Genomic DNA, 14,567 nt, shown 5'->3' with positions numbered 1-14,567 from the left:
GCTGAACGCGGCTTTTTTGCAGGTGCTTGTTTTTTTTCAGCTCAAACAGCTCCATTGTTTCCTATGGGGGAATCGTGCACGAGCACGTTTTTGAGGCTGGCCGCTTGCGTAAGCAACTCTGGTATCGAGAGTTGAAGCTGCATTAAAAATGCTCTACGCTCCTTTTTTGGAGCCTAACGCAGCCTTTATGTGGACTCTCAATACCAGAGTTATTTTTATGGTGCGGCCAGAAAAACATAATTTATGTAAGAACTTACCTGATAAATTCATTTCTTTCATATTAGCAAGAGTCCATGAGCTAGTGACGTATGGGATATACATTCCTACCAGGAGGGGCAAAGTTTCCCAAACCTCAAAATGCCTACAAATACACCCCTCACCACACCCACAAATCAGTTTAACGAATAGCCAAGAAGTGGGGTGATAAGAAAAAAGTGCGAAAGCATAAAAAATAAGGAATTGGAATAATTGTGCTTTATACAAAAAAATCATAACCACCACAAAAAGGGTGGGCCTCATGGACTCTTGCTAATATGAAAGAAATGAATTTATCAGGTAAGTTCTTACATAAATTATGTTTTCTTTCATGTAATTAGCAAGAGTCCATGAGCTAGTGACGTATGGGATAATGACTACCCAAGATGTGGATCTTTCCACACAAGAGTCACTAGAGAGGGAGGGATAAAATAAAGACAGCCAATTCCGCTGAAAAATAATCCACACCCAAAATAAAGTTTAAATTTTATAATGAAAAAAACTGAAAACAAAAGCAGAAGATTCAAACTGAAACAGCTGCCTGAAGTACTTTTCTACCAAAAACAGCTTCAGAAGAAGAAAACACATCAAAATGGTAGAATTTAGTAAAAGTATGCAAAGAAGACCAAGTTGCTGCTTTGCAAATCTGATCAACCGAAGCTTCATTCCTAAACGCCCAGGAAGTAGAAACTGACCTAGTAGAATGAGCTGTAATCCTTTGAGGCGGAGTTTTACCCGACTCGACATAAGCATGATGAATTAAAGATTTCAACCAAGATGCCAAAGAAATGGCAGAGGCATTCTGACCTTTCCTAGAACCGGAAAAGATAACAAATAGACTAGATGTCTTTCGGAAATCCTTAGTAGCTTCAACATAATATTTCAAAGCTCTAACTACATCCAAAGAATGCAATGATTTCTCCTTAGAATTCTTAGGATTAGGACATAATGAAGGAACCACAATTTCTCTACTAATGTTGTTGGAATTCACAACCTTAGGTAAAAATTCAAAAGAAGTTCGCAACACCGCCTTATCCTGATGAAAAATCAGAAAAGGAGACTCACAAGAAAGAGCAGATAATTCAGAAACTCTTCTGGCAGAAGAGATGGCCAAAAGGAACAAAACTTTCCAAGAAAGTAATTTAATGTCCAATGAATGCATAGGTTCAAACGGAGGAGCTTGAAGAGCCCCCAGAACCAAATTCAAACTCCAAGGAGGAGAAATTGACTTTATGACCAAAGCTTGTACAAAACAATGAATATCAGGAAGATTAGCAATCTTTCTGTGAAAAAAACAGAAAGAGCAGAGATTTGACCTTTCAAGGAACTTGCAGACAAACCTTTCTCCAAACCATCCTGAAGAAACTGTAAAATTCTCGGAATTCTAAAAGAATGCCAGGAAAAATTATGAGAAAGACACCAAGAAATATAAGTCTTCCAGACTCTATAATATATCTCCCTAGATACAGATTTAAGAGCCTGTAACATAGTATTAATCACAGAGTCAGAGAAACCTCTTTGACTAAGAATCAAGCGTTCAATCTCCATACCTTTAAATTTAAGGATTTGAGATCCTGATGGAAAAAAGGACCTTGCGACAGAAGGTCTGGTCTTAACGGAAGAGTCCACGGTTGCCAAGAGGCCATCCGGACAAGATCCGCATACCAAAACCTGTGAGGCCATGCTGGAGCTACCAGCAGAACAAACGAGCATTCCTTCAGAATCTTGGAGATCACTCTTGGAAGAAGAATTAGAGGCGGAAAGATATAAGCAGGATGATCTTCCAAGGAAGTGACAATGCATCCACTGCTTCCGCTTGAGGATCCCTGGATCTGGACAGATACCTGGGAAGTTTCTTGTTTAGATGAGAGGCCATCAGATCTATTTCTGGAAGTCCCCACATTTGGACAATCTGAAGAAATACCTCTGGGTGAAGAGACCATTCGCCCGGATGCAACGTTTGGCGACTGAGATAATCCGCTTCCCAATTGTCTATACCTGGGATATGAACCGCAGAAATTAGACAGGAGCTGAATTCCGCCCAAACCAGAATTCGAGATGCTTCTTTCATAGCCAGAGGGCTGTGAGTCCCTCCTTGATGATTGATGTATGCCACAGATGTGACATTGTCTGTCTGAAAACAAATGAACGATTCTCTCTTTAGAAGAGGCCAAGACTGAAGAGCTCTGAAAATTGCACGGAGTTCCAAAATATTGATCGGTAATCTCACCTCCTGAGATTCCCAAACTCCTTGTGCCGTCAGAGACCCCCACACAGCTCCCCAACCTGTAAGACTTGCATCTGTTGAGATTACAGTCCAGGTCGGAAGAACAAAAGAAGCCCCCTGAACTAAACGATGGTGATCTGTCCACCACGTCAGAGAGTGTCGTACAATCGGTTTAAAAGATATTAATTGAGATATCTTTGTGTAATCCCTGCACCACTGGTTCAGCATACAGAGCTGAAGAGGTCGCATGTGAAAACGAGCAAAGGGGATCGCGTCCGATGCAGCAGTCATAAGACCTAGAATTTCCATGCATAAGGCTACCGAAGGGAATGATTGTGACTGAAGGTTTCGACAAGCTGATATCAATTTTAGACGTGTCTTGTCTGTCAAAGATAGAGTCATGGACACTGAATATATCTGGAAACCTAAAAAGGTTACCCTTGTCTGAGGAATCAATGAACTTTTTAGTAAATTGATCCTCCAACCATGATCTTGAAGAAACAACACAAGTCGATTCGTATGAGATTCTGCTAAATGTGAAGACTGAGCAAGTACCAAGATATCGTCCAAATAAGGAAATACCACAATACCCTGTTCTCTGATTACAGACAGAAGGGCACCGAGAACCTTTGTAAAAATTCTTGGAGCTGTTGCTAGGCCAAACGGCAGAGCCACAAACTGGTAATGCTTGTCTAGGAACGAGAATCTCAGAAACTGATAGTGATCTGGATGAATCGGAATATGCAGATATGCATCCTGTAAATCTATTGTAGACATATAATGCCCTTGCTGAACAAAAGGCAGGATAGTCCTTACAGTTACCATTTTGAATGTTGGTATCCTTACATAACGATTCAATATTTTTAGATCCAGAACTGGTCTGAAGGAATTCTCCTTCTTTGGTACAATGAAGAGATTTGAATAAAACCCCAGCCCCTGTTCCAGAACTGGAACTGGCATAATTACTCCAGCCAACTCTAGATCTGAAACACATTTCAGAAATACTTGATCCTTCGCTGGATTTACTGGGACACGGAAAAGAAAAAATCTCTTTGCAGGAGGCCTTATCTTGAAGCCAATTCTGTACCCTTCTGAAACAATATTCTGAATCCAAAGATTGTGAACGGAATTGATCCAAATTCCTTTGAAAAAACGTAATCTGCCCCCTACCAGCTGAGCTGGAATGAGGGCCGCACCTTCATGTGGACTTAGGAGCTGGCTTTGATTTTCTAAAAGGCTTGGATTTATTCCAGACTGGAGATGGTTTCCAAACTGATACCGCTCCTGAGGATGAAGGATCAGGCTTTTGTTCCTTGTTGTGACGAAAGGAACGAAAACGATTATTAGACCTAAATTTACCTTTAGATTTTTTATCCTGTGGTAAAAAAGTTCCTTTCCCTCCAGTAACAGTTGAGATAATAGAATCCAACTGAGAACCAAATAATTTATTACCCTGGAAAGAAAGGGAAAGCAGAGTAGACTTAGAAGACATATCAGCATTCCAAGTTTTAAGCCATAAAGCTCTTCTAGCTAAAATAGCTAGAGACATATACCTGACATCAACTCTAATGATATCAAAGATGGCATCACAAATAAAATTATTAGCATGTTGAAGAAGAATAATAATGCTATGAGAATTATGATCTGTTACTTGTTGCGCTAAAGCTTCCAACCAAAAAGTTGAAGCTGCAGCAACATCCGCCAAAGATATAGCAGGTCTAAGAAGATTACCTGAACACAAGTAAGCTTTTCTTAGAAAGGATTCAATTTTCCTATCTAAAGGATCCTTAAAGGAAGTACCATCTGCCGTAGGAATGGTAGTACGCTTAGCAAGAGTAGAGACAGCCCCATCAACTTTAGGGATTTTGTCCCAAAATTCTAATCTGTCAGATGGCACAGGATATAATTGCTTAAAACGTTTAGAAGGAGTAAATGAATTACCCAAATTATTCCATTCCCTGGAAATTACTTCAGAAATAGCACCAGGAACAGGAAAAACTTCTGGAATAACTACAGGAGATTTAAAAACCTTATCTAAACGTTTAGATTTAGTATCAAGAGGACCAGAATCCTCAATTTCTAATGCAATTAGGACTTCTTTAAGTAAAGAACGAATAAATTCCATTTTAAATAAATATGAAGATTTATAAGCATCAACCTCTGAGACAGAATCCTCTGAACCAGAAGAGCCATTATCAGAATCAGAATGATGATGTTCATTTAAAAATTCATCTGAAAAATGAGAAGTTTTAAAAGACTTTTTACGTTTACTAGAAGGAGGAATAACAGACATAGCCTTCTTAATGGATTTAGAAACAAAATCTCTTATGTTATCAGGAACACTCTGAGTATTAGATGTTGATGGAACAGCAACAGGTAATGTAACTTTACTAAAGGAAATATTATCTGCATTAAAAAGTTTGTCATGACATTCAATACAAACAACAGCTGGAGGAACAGCTACCAAAAGTTTACAGCAGATACACTTAGCTTTGGTAGCTCCAGCACCAGGCAGCGATTTTCTTCTGACTCAGCTTCAACATGGGACATCTTGCAATATGTAATAGAAAAAACAACATATAAAGCAAAATTGATCAAATTCCTTAAATGACAGTTTCAGGAATGGGAAAAAAAGCCAGTGAACAAGCTTCTAGCAACCAGAAGCAATAAACAATGAGACTTAAATAATGTGGAGACAAAAAGTGACGCCCATATTTTTTTAGCGCCAAATAAGACGCCCACATTATTTGGCGCCTAAATGCTTTTGGCGCTAAAAATGACGCCACATCCGGAACGCCGACATTTTTGGCGCAAAAGAACGTCAAAAATGACGCAACTTCCGGCGACACGTATGACGCCGGAAACTGAAAAAAATTTTGCGCCAAGAATGACGCAATAAAATTAACCATTTTCAGCCCCCGCGAGCCTAACAGCCCACAGGGAAAAGTCAAATTTTAAGGTAAGAAATTTTTTTTTTATTCAAATGCATTATCCCAAATATGAAACTGACTGTCTGAAAATAAGGAATGTTGAACATCCTGAGTCAAGGCAAATAAATGTTTGAATACATATATTTAGAACTTTATAAAAAAGTGCCCAATCATAGCTTAGAGTGTCACAGAAAATAAGACTTACTTACCCCAGGACACTCATCTACATGTTGTAGAAAGCCAAACCAGTACTGAAACGAAAATCAGCAGAGGTAATGGTATATATATAAGAGTATATCGTCGATCTGAAAAGGGAGGTAAGAGATGAATCTCTACGACCGATAACAGAGAACCTATGAAATAGACCCCGTAGAAGGAGATCATTGAATTCAAATAGGCAATACTCTCCTCACATCCCTCTGACATTCACTGCACGCTGAGAGGAAAATCGGGCTCCAACCTGCTGCGGAGCGCATATCAACATAGAATCTAGCACAAACTTACTTCACCACCTCCATAGGAGGCAAAGTTTGTAAAACTGATTTGTGGGTGTGGTGAGGGGTGTATTTGTAGGCATTTTGAGGTTTGGGAAACTTTGCCCCTCCTGGTAGGAATGTATATCCCATACGTCACTAGCTCATGGACTCTTGCTAATTACATGAAAGAAAAAGTCGGCGTTAGTTTTTTGGGTCGTTACCGACAAAACTCCAAATCTAGCCGATAGTGTATACTTTGTGTAGCTTCTGTGCATTAACACTCTGCCCAAAGTGGTGCTAGATATAAGTATTGCCAATTTATATAACGATATCGTGTAAACAACAGAGCAAGTGTAATTAATTCACACAGAACATTTGTATAGTGGTTTCTTCAAATCTTAAGTGATCAAATCTGGTAACGATACCTTAGTCACACGAAGATTCATCAATGTACCCCCACACTGGACTGTACCTTGTAGCTTCAGACACTAATGCCCATCCAGTCCTACTTTCTGCAGGGAGGGGAGACAAGTCGCTAAGCCTCTATTACTCCGTATGCGGATCCAAGACGCCGTACACACCTGCATTCAGCTCATTGATTAGACGCTGTGTGCAGCACCTATACCTCAGAGACGTAGAAAAATTGGCAAATCCTTTCTTCTCAGCGTTTTCCCATACGCTGGTAAATAACATAAAACCAATCCAATAAATCCGAAAAGATCAGAGGCTGCACTGTGGAGTATTAGTAAAAATACAAAAACTTTATTCGGTCCAGTTTAAAAATAATATCCAAGCACACACAACAAGTGATTACACCCTAGCACACAGGAGCAGCTCCTGTGTGCTAGGGTGTAATCACTTGTTGTGTGTGCTTGGATATTATTTTTAAACTGGACCGAATAAAGTTTTTGTATTTTTACTAATACTCCACAGTGCAGCCTCTGATCTTTTCGGATTTATTGGAATAGTTTTCAATAGAGCACGCTTTTAAAAAAATACTCATTGTTTGCGCACTAACCCAACACTGTGTAAGACCTACAGCGTTATAGCTGAAGTAAGTTAAAGCACCTTTCATATACCATATACCTTTTAACTCTTATAAAAAAAATTGTAGTAATATTTAAATTAATAATTTTATCAGGTAGTGTATACATGGGTGTAACACTTTATTTTAATGTACTTACTCTGTATTTGGTGCACATTTTTTTTTAAAACCCTAAGGGGGTGATTTACTAATGTGCGGGCAGACATCGATAAATACCAACTGCTTACACTGTTGGCATTTATAGTGAAATGCTTCTGCAATGCCACCCCCTGCACATTTGCGGCCGCTAGCAGGGGGTGTCAATGAACCCGATCGTATCCGATCTGGCTGATTGATGTCCGCCACCTCAGAGGTGGCAGATGAATTAAGGAGCAGCGGTCATAAGACCACTGCTTCTTAACTCCTGTTTTTGGCGAGTCCAAAGGCTCGCGTGGAAACAGATGCATACGGGTGTTGATAAACCGACCCCTAGAGCTTCACTCGCACAAACTTGACAAATTCAGTGCATTTGCATGCATAGGTGTCTGCTCTCCATCCTGATCCCTGACTATAATAGTCCAGACTGGACTGGAGTCCAGATGAGTCAAAAAGAGAAGTGACCTTTTATAACAATATGTTTTATTAAAGTGAATATAATATTGTTAAACAGAGTTGTCTTATCGGGTGATCAAAAAAAAAAACCTGGCAGCATAGAGAGAGAAGAAATTCAGAAATACATATTGACAATGATTCCCTTGAATATATTTTAGTTTCTAATTCAGAATGAGGATTATGGCCCTTTGTTACATAATAAATATTTTCGACTAGATTACGAATTGTGCGTTAGGATAAAAAAGCAAGGTTAAGAGGTCCCAACGCTGCTTTTTTATGCCCGCTGGTAATACGAGTCTTGAAGGTTTAGGGTCACTGCACACTTCTTTGGCTTACCATAAAACGACTTAAGTAAACTTCGTAAAGTCTTTTTTCTATGGTTCTTTCATAGCACCGGTATTACGAGTCTGTCCTGGGAGGCCAAAAAGTGAGTGGTACACCCTCTACCTCCAAGACTTCTGCCTGTCTGGAGGACCACTTCTCCCGGCTTGGATGAAGACTTCTCCTGGCTTCGTTGAGGACTTTGGCCCGGCTTTGATGAAGACTTCTCCCGGTAAGTCGATCTTCAGGGGGTTAGTGTTAGGTTTTTTTAAAGGGTGTATTGGGTGGGTTTTATTTTTAGGTTATGGACTTTGGGCTGCAATAGAGCTAACTGCCCTTTTAAGGGAAATGCCCATCCAAATGCCCTTTTCAGGGCAATGGGGAGCTTAGTTTTTTTTAGATAGTATTTTATATGGGGGGTTAGTTGTGTGGGTGGTGGGTTTTACTGTTGGTGGGGTTGTTTGTATTTTCTTTTTACAGGTAATAGAGCTGATTACTTTGGGGCAAAGCCCTGCAAAATGCCCTTTTAAGGGCTATTGGTAGTTTAATTTAGGCTAGGGTTTTTTATTTGGGGGGGGTGGGCTTTATTATTTTAATATGGCTATTAGATTAGGTGTAATTAGTTCAACTATCTGTAATTTGTTTATTATTTTATGTAATTTAGCATTTGTTTTTTTGTACTTTAGCCAATTTAATTTAGGTAATTTATTTAATTATAGTGTAGTGTTAGGTGTTATTGTAACTTAGGTTAGGTTTTAATTTAATAACTATTCTACCTAGTTAAAATAAATACAAACTTGCCTGTAAAATAAACAATAAACCCTAAGATAGCTACAATGTAACTATTAGTTATATTGTAACTATTAGTTATATTGTAGCTGATAAATAGGTGTTATCACCCTATCAAGTAACAGATATTATTCACACCCATTAGTCACTTCCTATCACGTCTCATATCATGTCTGTTTCATGTCATTCCATCACCCTATCATGATATAGTTCTTATACACACCCACTAGTCACTTCCAATCACGTCTTATATTTTTTTGTGTCAATATCACTCCCCCCTTGACATATTCATACGTCAGTCACATTCATATCCAATCACGCATCACATACTTTACACACCACATCACACATCCAATCACGTTGCTTATACCATTTTCGATTAGCTTTCCATCACACTCTCTCATCACATTAGTTTATAGCTCGACATAGCAGTGCTATGATCATTGTAGCCTGAAATATAGACATCATGCTTTGTTTAGCGTGCCTTTTTTAGTGCAATTATATGGCAAAATCATTTTTCAGCACAGCGATTGTGTAAGACATCTCAGCAGTATTGCATGATATTCATTCAAAAGCTTGGATGACACCTAATAAATATCCCACTGTGTTCATACAAGTATAGTTTCAAAAAATGATACCCCCTTCAACTCAGAAAATAAAGGTAAAAAATCTAAATCGATTGTTGATTGATTACATTTCTACACCTTTTTGGATAAGGTGTGTAGGTTTGTGTATATATATATATATATATATATATATATATATATATATATATATATATATATATATATATATATATATGCTATCTGTTTTTATGATTATAACACAGGGTCAAATGGCTTGGACTGATCTTTAGACGGAGGTTTTTTGTACTTTGCGACTAAGTGTTATGTCATGCCTATGCAGATGGAGCACTCTGATTTGCATGAGATTGGGGCATGTGGTGTTTTATTGTAACCATTTGCAATATGCATAAGATCAAGGCATGTGGTGTTTTATTGTAACCATTTGCTATTGGTCTATTTACTTGCTGTCAATAGTAAAATGTTAATTAGCTTAATTGTTTTAACATGGGGCTAGGGGAGGGGTAGGGGTGGGGTTACCATGTTTTATGTTTTATAAAAAGCCAGAGCTTCCACTGTTAAGACAGATGCCTGATGAAACAGCCAGTCTGGCTGAGAAACGCGTTGCAACTGTTTTTAAAACACTTGTTATTACTTTGGTTTGGATGTATTGAGTACATCCTCACTTTTAAATAAATTACTTTTTAAACCACGCTTTGGAAGCCTGAGCTTTTCTTTTTCCCTGGATTACCTGGATCCACCATTCTGCTGCAGGATCAGTGTAGCTGGGTCACTGCAATTCCCCAGCTTGCATCAATTAGCACATGGGTGCTGCTCATTTTGTGAGTATTATACTATCTACCTGATCTGTGATTACAACTATTCCCATATAGTTGCATTAGGAGGCGCCCTCTCTCTTTGTGATTTTCTTCACAGATTCCAGTTAATATGAATGTAACTGTACTCTTACATGTTTTTGATGTGTATAGTGCAACTATTTAGTTGAGTGTAAAAGTTAACCAGAGCTCTGAAGTCGCATTAACCCGACAAGACTAAATCGCGATTGCACTCTCGCGTTCACATTTAATTTCAACTTGCAAAATGAATGGTCTTATCTGCGTGCCCAAAAGGGCGCAAACTTGTACATTAATTCATATACAAAAAATAGTGTGCTACTTGTAATCTGGCAGAAAATTTGCAGCTAATTTGTAAAGCAATTCTATTCTGAAGACTTTTTACGCAGACTTGCAACAAATGTGCAGCAAACTTTTGAAGCTTGGCAAGTCTAGCAAGAGTTTAGCAATTCATTTGCAATTTTTACAGAAAAAAAACAAATGCTATACACAATTGTGGCAAAATTGCTGCAAATTTAAAAAGCAAGTCTATTTCAGAGACTTTCAATAAAGACTTGCAACAATTGTACAGCAAACTTTTGAAGCTTGGCAAGTCTAGCAAGAGTTTAACAATTCATTCTCAAACTTGCCGCAAAAATACATGCTATCTGGGGCCTGAGGGTTATTTCTAAGAACACCTCTGGATGGAGAGCCCACTCCCCGGGATGAAAGGTCTGTCTGCTCAAAAAATCTGCCTCCAAGTTGTCTACACTTGGAATGTGGATGGCAGATAGAAGACAATCGTGAGCCTCCTACCACTGCAGAATGCGAGTCACCTCCTTCATTGCTACGGAACGCTGGGTTTCCCCTGATGGTTGATGTAAGCCACCGAGGTGATGTTGTCCAACTGGAAACTGATAAACCAGACTAAAGATAATTGAGGCCAAGTTGTCAAGGCATTGAAGATTGCTCTCAACTCTAAGATGTTTATGATAAGAGAAGACTCCTCTCGAGTCCACAGGCCCTGAGCTTTTAAAGAGCCCCAAACTGCTCCCCAGCCTAGTAGGCTGGTGTCCGTGGTCACAATCACCCAGGAAGGTCTCAGGAAACAAGTGCCCCGAGACAGATTGTCCTGTGAAATCCACCACGAGAGAGAGTCTTTTTAGTGGATACAGATCTATCCTCTGCGATAGATCTGAATGGTCTCCGTTCCATTGACTGAGCATGCATAGATGCAGAGATGGAAACGAGCAAGAGGAATAATGTCCATGGAAACCACCATCAGACCAATCACCTCCATACATTGGGCCACAGATGGACGAACAGCCGACTGGAGAGAAAGACACGAAGCAAGAAGTTTGGATTCTCTGACATCCATCAGGAAAATCTTCATGGACAGGGAATCTATGATTGTCCCTAAGAAACACACCCTTGTAGCTGGAACAAGGTAACTATTTTCCAGATTCACTTTCTATCCGTGGGAACGTAGAAAAGACAACAGCACCTCGGTATGAGATTTTGCTAGTTGAAAAGATGGTGCCTGAACTAAGATGTCATCTAGGTAAGGCGCCACCGCAATTCTGAGATCTGACCACTGCCAAAAGAGCCCCCAGAACCTTTGTGAATATTCTGGGAGTCATGGCAAGGACAAACGGAAGTGCAATTAACTGGAAATTCTTGTCCAGAAAGGCAAACCTCAGAATCTAATGATCCCTGTGGATGGGAACATGAAGATACACGTCCTTCAGGTCTATGGTTGTCATGAACTGACCCTCTTGGACCAATGGAAGAATGAAACGAATGTTTTCCATCTTGAAGAACGGAACCATGAGGAATTTGTTGAGGCCCTTTAGGTCTAGGATGGCATGGAAAGTCCCCTCTCTTTGGGGGACCACAAAGAGATTTGAATAACTGCCAGGGAGGATAGGTCCTCTATGCAGTTTAAGAAGGCCTCCCTCTTTACCTGGTTTGTAGATAATCTTGACAGGAGAAATCTGCCCCTTGTGGGGCAAGACTTGAATCCTATTCTGTAACCTTGGGATACCTGCTGAATATTGCTGAAGTGCAAATTATTTCGTGCTCTTTAAAAGTTGCAGAAAATAATTCTAATAGTGGCAGAAAAACAGAATTTATGCTTACCTGATAAATTACTTTCTCTTACAGGTGTATTCAGTCCACGGATTCATCCTTACTTGTGGGATATTCTCAATCCCTACAGGAAGTGGCAAAGAGAGCACACAGCAAAGCTGTCCATATAGCTCCCCTCAGGCTCCGCCCCCCCAGTCATTCGACTGACGGTTAGGAGAAAAAGGAGAACCATAGGGTGCAGTGGTGACTGTAGTTATTGTAAATTAAATTTGAACCTGACTTAAATATAAGGGCAGGCCGTGGACTGAATACACCTGTAAGAGAAAGTAATTTATTAGGTAAGCATAAATTCTGTTTTCTCTTACTTGGTGTATTCAGTCCACGGATATATCCTTACTTGTGGGATACCAATACCAAAGCAATAGGACACGGATGAAGGGAGGGAACAAGTCAGGTAACCTAAACGGAAGGCACCACTGCTTGCAAAACCTTTCTCCCAAAAATAGCCTCCGAAGAAGCAAAAGTATCGAATTTGTAAAACTTGGCAAATGTATGCAGTGAAGACCAAGTCGCTGCCTTACAAATCTGTTCAACAGAAGCCTCATTCTTGAAAGCCCATGTGGAAGCCACAGCTCTGGTGGAATGAGCTGTAATTCGTTCAGGAGGCTGCTTTCCTGCAGTCTCATAAGCCAATCGGATGATGCTTTTCAGCCAGAAGGAAAGAGAGGTAGCAGTCGCTTTCTGACCTCTCCTCTTCCCAGAATACACAGCAAACAAGGATGATGTTTGTCTGAAATCTTTAGTTGCTTTTAAATAGAATTTTAAAGCACGAACCACATCAAGATTGTGCAACAGTCTTAGAAACTGGATTAGGGCACAGAGAAGGAACAATGATTTCCTGGTTAATATTCTTATTAGAAAACACCTTTGGAAGGAAACCAGGTTTAGTATGCAAAACAACCTTATCTGCATGGAACACCAGATAGGGTGAATCACACTGTAAAGCAGATAATTCTGAAACTCTTCGAGCAGAAGAGATAGCTACTAAAAACAAAACTTTCCAAGATAATAACTTGATATCTATGGAATGTAAAGGTTCAAACGGAACCCCTTGAAGAACTGAAAGAACTAAATTTAGACTCCATGGAGGAGCCACAGATCTGTAGACAGGCTTGATTCTAACTAAGGCCTGTGCAAACGCCTGAACGTCTGGTACAACTGCCAGACGCCTGTGTAACAGAATAGATAGAGCAGATATCTGTCCCTTTAAGGAACTAGCTGACAGACCTTTCTCCAAACCTTCTTGGAGAAAAGACAATATCCTTGGAATCCTATATTTCCGCCATATCTTATGGTAAATGTTCCTGGTTACAGGCTTTCTGGCCTGTATCAGAGTATCTATAACTGATTCAGTACCCCCGCTTAGCTAGGATTAAGCGTTCAATCTCCAAGCAGTCAGTTGCAGAGAAACTAGATTTGGATGCTTGAAAGGACCTTGGATTAGAAGATCCTGCCTCGATGGCAGTTTCCATGGTGGGACCGATGACATGTCCACTAGGTCTGCATACCAAGTCCTGCGTGGCCACGCAGGCGCTATCAGAATTACCGAAGCCTTCTCCTGTTTGATTCTGGCTATTAGCCGAGGGAGAAGAGGAAACGGTGGAAAGACATAAGCTAGACTGAATGACCAAGGCGCTATTAAAGCATCTGTTAGGTGTTTCCCCAGGGGGGTAAGTGTCAGGTCAGGCCAAAGCCACGGGGCCAGTGTACCACCTGAGGCATATGTAGATTATCTGATAAGGGCCTCTTAGAATGACAGACCACGCAGCAATATGATCTAAAGCCAATTCTGTTTATTGAACAGTGCAAGCATTTCTTATAACAGCATACAGGGTTAAAGGGATGACACGTTAGGCCCGCGTCATCTTACACAGTTATGCAGAGCAAAGTACAATGTGAAGCTGGAAAATGAGTTTCTCATAACAAGAATTACATAGTCATAATAGGCTAACATCTGCGGAGACAGCAAGGTTTCTGAACCATCTTATTGACATTATCTTCTTCTTGGCGTACAGCCAGAGTACATTGACAAGGCCGAACAGCTAAGGAAACTATCATAACATGCACATAGTTCTCACTACATAATAACCCAGTATAATAAAAGTCTAATCATTACAAAATGGATGCTAATCATCACAAGATGGCTGTGAGGAACAAGATGGCTGCCATCAGGTTCATATTACCCCTAACATACCATCCTTTTATTCTAACAGAATAACATAAAAATAGACAGGCATAGAAAATTAGTAAAGCCTTATATTATCGTAACAGAACTCTATAAGAATACTAAAGAGAAAAATATTCCTATGTCGTGATATACTTTTATAGGCTAATTGTCACTGCATATAGGTACAGTCCCTCCAATACCTTCCATCTATCCTCCAGCCTT

This window comes from Bombina bombina, chromosome 2 (genome assembly GCF_027579735.1).
Source record: "Bombina bombina isolate aBomBom1 chromosome 2, aBomBom1.pri, whole genome shotgun sequence".
Taxonomy (NCBI): Eukaryota; Metazoa; Chordata; class Amphibia; order Anura; family Bombinatoridae; genus Bombina; species Bombina bombina.
Note: the sequence above shows the minus strand (reverse complement) of the source record.